General features: G+C 37.0%; 1 protein-coding gene across 2 annotated transcripts in view; it reads left to right on the forward strand.

The window, feature by feature from the left end:
- The first annotated feature begins 752 nt into the window (after positions 1-752).
- LOC144974585 (dystroglycan 1-like) overlaps positions 753-9,674 on the forward strand; it is a 114,753-nt gene continuing 105,831 nt past the window's right edge. Inside the window, exon 1 of one of the 2 annotated variants that reach the window (XM_078917594.1) lies at positions 753-998. The gene's annotated coding sequence lies outside the window, so the exon portion shown is untranslated. The remainder of the gene's footprint in view (positions 999-9,674) is intronic. The other variant, XM_078917595.1, reaches the window with a different exon arrangement.

Below are 9,674 nucleotides of genomic sequence, written 5' to 3' on the forward strand. Positions count from 1 at the left end.
TAATTAGTGAGCTGATTCAAACAATGTGGGTTTCAAATTTATCGTATACGTAATCATTTGGAAGCTACAGAGAAAGGTGTTTTTGTGTAATCCCTTTCACACACACACACACACACACACACAAACATATACAAACAATACACAAACAATACACATCCCTGGTCATCTATTGCCTATATTATTAATGTTAATATATACATCCCACTCTGATTGTCACTAGCCCCCCCCCCCCCCCCCCCCAACCATTTCCACCATCCAAGTACCAGCGGCCTTTTCTCTTTGATTTCGTATCATGGTCTACCCGAAGCCCAACACCTCGATCGTTTGTGGGTCAACCCACCCCCCCCCCTCCCCCCACCTTCCCCCGTAATCAATTTATAATTTTCTCTCTGTATAGAGCGCCACATGCACAATTATATACTATTGAATGACACTGACCTTGCCCCTCCCCTAACACAAGCCAACAGCAACCCAAGCTATCCTCTATCACGTGACCTTAGATCCGATGCTGCATACCGCTTGAGAGTCTTCACTATCCAGATCTCGTTCATGGTCACGTGAGAAGGCTATATCCGTTCGGGTTCGGCGTTCGGGTTCGGCGTTCGACCCGATTTCGTTAAAAGCCTAATGGTATTCAGTTACAGACGATCGGATTGAATGACTATCGCTCCGTGGGGGGAGAGAGGGCAAAGGGAAAGATAGAAAGAGAGAGAGAGAGAGAGAGAGAGAGGGGGAGAGTTCAGTGTGTCTTTAGTCTTCAGTGGTTTTAAGGTTAGTTACACCGCGGTAACACTTGAGTGAAAGGCGGCCTTTGTTCTGAGGAATTGAAAAATCGTTCCTGTGTGTTCAATAGAGGATTAAATGCGTTTGGATGTATTAATGTTAACAGTGGCTATCTTGTGCTATTCCTCCAACTACCGATACTGTTGTTTCTGTTGTGTCGTGAAATTAATTGAATTATAGGGATAGATTGTCTCACCTGTCCACAAGACGTGCAGGTAAGTCGGTCATTAATTAATTAATTATATTAGGTTTGCAACCCTAAAAAAAAAAACTGATTTATTTTTAGACTAAAAAAGATTACACTATTCAATTTTACAAAAAGTCATAGTCGCTGAAGTCTAGTTCGCCCAACAGGCGTCATGCCATATCTCGTTCTACATGTTATGTGTTGCTTTTGTGCAGGGACCTCATGAACAGTGCTTCGAGCACGTTTCGTGGATATTGCACTATATAAAAGCTCAAGTTATTTTGTTTTTTTTTTTCATTTTAGTTTCTGTTTAGTATTGGCTCTTACTATAATATGAGTAGGCCTATCATTCTTCTTAGTCCTGCAAAGTTTTCCCATATATTGCCTTACATTTCTAATGATCCGAGAATTTTGTAGAACGCTGGTTTGCAAAAATAAATTAAATCTTGACCCGTAACCATTTCCAGTCAACCCAAAATGATTTGGGAGGTCACACAAACATTCACGCCTCTTCTCTACGCTGGCTTGAAAAGAAGTCAATAAATAACACTGTTATAAAATGAAACCCTCAATCTGAAATAACAAAGATCACTTTGATTAACACTGGATGTCTATGGGAAGATTATGGCAAAATGATTATTTCACCATTTACCGGTCAGTCTTACTCATATTACACCTGAATGAGGTGAGCTAGAGAATGGGAGTAAAGGACCTGAAGTTTATATAAGACGATAGAGTATCACTAAGTGCTCATTTTATAATGTGTCACCCAGTCTGATTCATTCGGGTCGACATAATATAAATGAGCAGTTGTATCTTTATTAATGCCCCCCCCCAAAAAAAAAAAAACAAAAAAAAAAACAACAAAAAACAAAACAAAAAAAAAACAAACAAAAAAAAAAACAAAAAAACAAAACAAAACAAAAAAAAACACAAATCAACAACAACAACAAATAAACAACAAAAAGAACACCAAAAAAAAAAGAATTAAAAAACAACAAAAAACAAAGCAAAACAAACAACAACAACGACAACAACAAAGTCAACAAAACAACGGATCATATTATGCTTACTTAGGCTTACGTGAAAAAATAAGCACTCGTCGTCTAAGGCCGATTCCATAATATCACAAGAAGAATGAATATCTCTTGCAGATTGATGACCTGCGTCGGTATTTCCGGTTTTATGGTTCGGCGCGAGATCAATGTCAAGGACGGTTAGTTCAATCTTTTACCAGTCAACGACCAATGATGCAAAATTGTGACAGCGCACGGAGACGGAATTTGTTGCTGTTTGTTGTTGTTATTATTGTTGTTTGTCAATAATCATATTAACATTTGCATGAGAAATAATCTTTGATTTTGACAGTTAACTGCCGCACTCTGGAAAGAGACGTCTTAAAAAGTTTAGGCCAGAAAAACTGGTCCTTAAAATATTGATCAATCTCAATGACCTTCATCTTGGCAAAAAACAAAACAAAACAAACCTCTCAAACCTGGGACTTTGCGTCGGTGTTACATCGGTTTAATTTTTTTATTTTATCCTGTTCGCTGTATCTGTCGTGTTCTACTTTGTTCGTTCCCACTCCATTAGTATTCACCCTGTTTATCAGTATTAGGGTATTGTGTGAGAGTTACCTTACCTATTCATTATCAGAGTCATAGCTGATTGGTGTGGTTGTGGGTTTGTTTGCAGAGGAACTCCACCCAGGTATAATTAGGGACGTGGAATTTAATCATAGTGATGATGATGATGATGATGATGATGATGATGATGATGATGATGATGATGATGATGATGATGATGATGCTGATGGAATGCTGAATACAAAATGTTAAAATGTGCAACTGAATAGCTCTAGTTCGAAAATGTGATATTATTTTAGTACTGATACTACTACTACTACTACTACTACTACTACTACTACTACTACTACTACTACTACTACTACTACTACTACTACTATACTACTACTACTACTACTACTACTACTACTACTATACTACTACTACTACTACTACTACTACTACTACTACTACTACTACTACTACTACTACTACTACTACTACTACACTACTACTACTACTACTACTACTACTATCTACTACTACTACTACTACTACTACTACTACTAACTACTACTTCTACTACTACTACTACTACTACTACTACTACTACTATTCTACGACTATTCTACTACTACTACTACTACTACTACTACTACTATCTTCTACTACTACTACTACTACTATTCTACGACTATTCTACTACTACTACTACTACTACTACTACTACTACTACTACTACTACTACTACTACTACTACTACCACCACCACCACCACCACTGCTACTATTTTTTAAAGGAAAAAGTGAGAGCCTTTTAAATCATAGATATATCAACATCGCTATTATTTCCTTATCAATTGCACAGTCTACACTCCCGAACCCTTGAAAGTTAAATTAACAACAACAAAAATAATTTTAAAAAAAAAACAAAAAAAAACTCCTATATCCGTTGCTATCAGTACTACCGATTTTCACCTGAGAATATGCCACGGAGCATACAAATATAATACAAGAAAATCCCGTAGATAGTATATATGCGTTAAGAAAGTACATTAAGAAAACGAAATAATAATAATAATAAAGAATAACATAAACAATGACGATAAGAGATACGGAGATCTAGTGCCAGATAAAGCTGCACTTACACAGACAAAAGACATTATTTTAGTTTTTCTTTTTGGCCAAATATTTTTTTTTTTTTTAACATCAGATATCGGTCGATTAAGATTATGACTCGAAAATTGTTAAAATTTAGTTGAAGTTCTTGGTTTTTGAGATTTTTTTGTTGAAAAGTTGGGGATCCTCGAAATTTAACGATATTTAGAATATATAAGCGTTTTCAGACCAGAATTTGAAAATAAAATGTTTTGTTTTCGTTCGTCGATTGTTATAGTAGGCTTCATATTAAAAGTGGATTGACGTAGACGAAGGAAGGAAGAAAGATTAGCACGAAATTTATCGGAAATGAGTGTTATCCACCACAAAATAACAGTACAACCGTTATAATAGACATTTCTAAGTTCTACCTTGCAGCTATGTGGTCTTGTGGTATGACACTCGCTTTCGGATCGGTAGGTCCTGGGTTCGAGCCTCGCTCGGCTCATAGTTGAGTCCGTCCTTGGAAACGGCGCTTTACTCACATTTTCTCACCGTACTCAGGTGTGAAATGAGTACCTGGCCGTTAACAGAGTTGTCTCGGTCCCAAAAAAATAATTTGTAATATCGCCTAACAGGCGTCATGTCCCGTCCTACTTTTAAATGTTGCTGTTGGCCAGAGACCTCTTGTAAAGCACTTTGAGCACGTTTAAAGGATATTTCTCTATACAAACGCTCAATTGTTTTACCTTGCACTGATAAAACACTTTTAAAATATTTTGATCAGAAAACATTTACTTCCTGTATCGATAAACAAAGATGGCCGCCCCAACCCCCGTCAAATATTCTTACAGAAGAGTTTGAATGCAAAACTTCATTAATTCTATTCTAACTATAGAAAGTATTGAGAGCTTCCTGCTTCAAGTCTTGTTGAGCGTAAAACGTTTGTGTTCTTTTGTTTGTATATAGGGAATGAGATTAGCGGAAGAGTAGTGTCCCTTGATTGATTGGACGTCACCCATAGTCTGTGACGTCACCGGCGGAAAAGTTATTAGAGAGAGAACGTCATGTTGGTTGTGCGCATGCGTCTCTCGTCCTCGCTTCCGGAAGCAAGGACGAGAGACGCATGCGCACAACCAACATGACGTTCTCTCTCTAATAACTTTTCCGCCAGTGACGTCACAGACTGTGGGTGACGTCCAATAAAGGAACGCTACTCTTCCGCTAATCGCATTCCCTATCATTGTTTATTATGTATTTTTTGTTTTTTTTTGTTGTGTAAAATTATATTTGGTCTTTTAAAATTTTAAAGTAACGACATTAAATTATATCTAAATTCGCGGGTGGTTGGATGGGAGCATCACCCTTGAATCATATACCTATGATGTTCGCATGGGTGTACGATCCGATAGTGATGTCGTTTCTTCTTCTCTTTACTAGCCTATCCTGCTTCTTTGGTTTGTGATTGTATTTTTGACAGGGGATATTTTTTTTCTGTAAATCTTCTGCCTGTTTGTTCTTGGTTATTTATAATTTAGCTTATGATATCTTTAGGTTATGATTTTGATTTACATTTGTACTATTTTTGTTAGATTGCTTGTTTTTTTGTTTCAGCGGTCTCTCATATAACCTCAATTGTGTTGGAAGAGACCTAAAGCAACAAACAAACAAACAAACAAAAAAATATCTAAATTCTAAGTAGCCATATTATGTGTGGTCCTGTACCCTCACCTGTTGCATCTGTGTGTAAAACACCGTGTTTATCTCTTAACTTAGGTATTTGCTTGACCTAGATTTCATTGTGTTGAATCATAATGATCATAAGCGAATATAATAGATTAGCATATTCATCATACTATCTAGAACTTGTTTGTGTGAATAAAGATCTAAATTCAGAACATGAATTGAATTTGATCGGGGGTTTTTTTTTTTTTTTTTTGTTTTTTTTTTTCTTTGAGGGAAAGATTTTTGGCCAAAATATGATTTTTTAAAAATGTGTTTTGTCAGGGAAGGACAGTTTGTGTCAAAATCACGCCCTGGTGAAATTTTCAGAAATATCAAACGAGTCTTCTCTCAAAAAATAGTCATTCGTCTAGACCGTCCAGATCAAACCAAGTTCTTTTGTGTGTCAGAAGTTACCGCCTATTTTGATAACGACCTATTTATATTTAGTCGTAGCTCGGGGGTTTCCCACGCTATATATTATGAATTACTAATTTTAAAGATTGAAATAGAGCAAAGGGAAAATTTACCTGTGTAATGTCAAATACGGTATTCGACACCCGTCTTAAAACACACCGCCCGCCCTTTGTCAAAGGAGACTGCAGAAAATTTATTCCACCAAATCCTGGATACAGTCACCGTGCGTTAACACGAGCATACTTTCTGTTCTCAGAAATTTGTATTGTCCTGATTATCGAGATGTTCCTAAAACATGGCCGACTAGAGTAATAGTCTTGGAATGGAAAGAAACGGGGAGGCCTTCCGAAAGCTCCTACATCCCCAGTATTCTTGTTTTTTTATAATGTTCTGGTAGGGGGTTTGGGAGGGGGGAAACTTTAAAAAAAAATAAAAAGTCTCCCCCCTCCCCCACTAGAACACTATTAAAAAGTTTTTCCCCTCCCAACCCCCCCCCCCTCCCCCCACTAGAACACTATAAAAAGAGTCTCCCCCCTCCCAACCCCCCCCCCTCCCCCTCCCCCACTAGAACACTAAAAAAAAAAGTGTTTCCCCTCCCAAACCCCCTACTAGAACAAGAATACTGGGGATGATGCCCTAAAATCAAATTATCTATAATATTATGTTCAATTTTGTTGTACAAAGAAAATTTAAAGAACAAGATATAATTTACTTTACACGTCCTCTGAATTTTCTCTGATTTAGTTAGTGGTCCGCATTCGGGGTAAACGACTATAAAATACTGGTGTCTTGGTGGGAGAGACTGATTTCGGAAGAAGATCTTCCAGGTAGGTACACCGTATGACCTCGATCTGTCAAAGAGTCAAAAGTGTTTTCTGTGCCGTACTTTGACTCAACAGTATTTTTTTTTTTTACAATTTGATCAGAAAATTTGTTATTGAAATATCAGTCGATTAAAATGGCATGGCCTACAACTCGTAAAAGAGTCTAAAATCAGGCATCGTTTTAAAGTCTCAGGTTTGAGTATTCTTAACATTGTGAGATTTTTTGGGGTTGTTTTTTTTAAAAAAATCTATCGTGTTTTGGATGGAGGTAGCGTTTTCTGGTCAAATTTATAATTTAAATGTGTTTTTTCAAAGAAGTACGGACAGCCTGTGTCACAACCACGCCCTTGTCCCAGCGTCCTGCCTAGCAAAGTGGATTGTTCCAATTTTAAAGATAAAGACCACCTTGATGGATGGGGGGGGGGGGGGGGGGTTGATATAATAGTATAATAGGAAACTGGATCCCGTCATTAAATGCACGGGAGAGGAGGAGGAGGTTGGATGGAGGAGGGTTAAGGTGGTCCAACATTCACGCACGTTTCTTGGGAGGCCTTCCTAAAGCTCCTACATCCCCAGTATTCTTGTTCTAGTAGGGTGTTTGGGAGGGGGGGGGGGAACTTTTTTTATGTTCTAGTGGGGGGGGGGGGGGTTGGGAGGGGGAAGACTTTTTATTTTTTTTTTAAATTTCCCCCCTCCCAAACCCTCTACCAGGACATTATTAAAAACAAAAGAATACTGGGGATGTACTGCCCTAACCAACAAAAGGACAGTATCTGGGCTGACCCAGATCCAGCCAGTTTTGCCGCAATCGACACATTTAGTTTTTTCATTCATAACTCTTTAATTCTATTACATAGTGGAAGTCTTCTAACATTAAATAATAGCTGATGATAAATTGCGTTTTTCTGTTAGTCGGCGATTTCATTGACGTAATATGTTGCGTAATATTTTGAGATACTGTTCTTTCTTGGTTAAAGTCAAGCAAATAACTCTACCTGTAACCAACAAAAGGACAGTATCTTATACGACCGTCTCACATACTGTTCACCCTGGTTAACCGCAACGCAAAATGCCTCGTCCGTATTCACCAAAAGAACAGTATCTCGGTTAAGAATATAGCAAAATACGAATAACTCGATCGACAAACGTTTCACGTCAGCGAGGGCAAGCACTCGCCATCACGGACGAGTGAGAGGCAAGGCTAAGTGTGTTTGACCTGGCGTGAGGGGATCTATCGGCTGTGGCGCTGCTTGCCGAGATCAAACAAGTCAAGTTTGTAGGCGTGACTCTGATATAATATTACTACATTAGACTATTCCTCAATCTTTTAGACCCTGACTCCTTTTTCAAGATGTCTATTTTTATTAAGCATCATAGCTTTAATTTACGCGTATTGATGGTTTTGGCTATCTTGCAAATTAGACTTTAATTGTGTATCAGGGTTTTGTCATTGTACAACGATATGGGGTGAGTGAGTGATAGTGAATTAAACCTAAGAATAGCTGGAAAATAGGGTATGTTCCCCCACACACACATCCCTTTTTGTTTTAAAATCAATATCTTCATTGTCATAGGAAACGAAAAGCATGAAATGGAACGAAATATGTTGGTACATTTATACTGAATGAAATAGGCGACACCATTCTTACTAAATTTAAAAGGTGCCGAAATTATGAGCTAATAAGATGAACAGAAAAATTATTTTGTCTTTAGCTAATTTCGCCCACAGGGAGTTACAATAGTACAATTTAGATAAAACAAGGGAATTAATTAAAAGTTCTGCTATATAAAATTACGAATTTTGCTTATTTTATTCATTTCTATGTACATAGATTTATGGTGTTATTCACGTAGCAGCTTGTTATGGAAAGATGTTTATCAATGATGACGCTAAGGTTTTTTGCTTTATTTGAAAATTCTTTTGTGCTATTTCCGAGAGAAATAGGTGAATTATTTGCCTTCCACACTTTAAAATCTCAGTTTTACTATCATTTACTATAATTTAATTTTAACTTGTTATGGTACATTCAAGATTTAATCTCATTAAAACAGCTCGAAATTCGTTGTATTAAGAATTGTAAATTACTTAGGAGTACTGAATCATAAATTTGCGTATCACCAGCATTAAAATGATAACTCAGATTTAATCTGGATATCACACTAGAAAGGGGGTGCTTATATACAGAAAAAAGGAGAGGGCCAAGACCGCACTCCAAAGTTTAGTAAAACTTGTTCTGACTGAATACCATTCACCACGACAGTCTGCCATCGATCCTGTTAAATACATTTTTGTATGATGTAAACCGTTTTAAGGGCAATTCCTTTTACGCCTACGTATTTTCTAGTCTTCTTAACAAAATGTAATGGTCAATGGTGTCAAAGGCAGCTGAAAGATCTTAAAGGCATAATAAATTGATATTGTTAGCGTCCGCATTATATAACAAAAGATTTTAAGAAGCGCCGTTTCAGTTCTGTGTTGCTGTTTGTAGGCTGACTGAACTGTTGTTCTTAAGATGAGATAATAATTGTGTCAGTACTACCTTCTCCAAAAGTTTGGACAAAAAATAGAAGGATGTGTGAAAAGTGAGAGATATGAAGACGATTAAAAGAAAAAAAAAAAAAAAAAACACAAAAAAAAAAAACAACTAAACAAAAAACGCCTGGACAGACAGTCACACCGACACCCATACACACACAAACGCACACACACACACACACACACACACACACACACACACACGCACACACTAATTAGTTGAAATGAATGAAAAATAAGTATACTTAAGTTAAATGTTTGGTTGAGCATCCGACCAACAAGTAAGGGGATCAGTTTTTTATTGCCAGCTGTATAAAGTTTTGTAATGGTTTTGCTTTATTTATTTATTTTTTTCATTTTTATTACTTGTTTATAACGCCCCTCTGCCCACCAATCAGCCACTAAATAGCTAGCTTGATATGTTGATCTGGTGGAAAGTAATACGTGAATATTTCAACTTATGTCATAGATTAGATGGATTTTGAACTCAGTGTCTGCAAATCACGGGCGCATAATTTTGTCAAAGATATAAGAACTGCAATC

This window comes from Berghia stephanieae, chromosome 6 (assembly GCF_034508935.2).
Source record: "Berghia stephanieae isolate SIO BIC M18660-M18661 chromosome 6, UCSD_Bste_1.3, whole genome shotgun sequence".
In the NCBI taxonomy this organism is placed as follows: domain Eukaryota; kingdom Metazoa; phylum Mollusca; class Gastropoda; order Nudibranchia; family Aeolidiidae; genus Berghia; species Berghia stephanieae.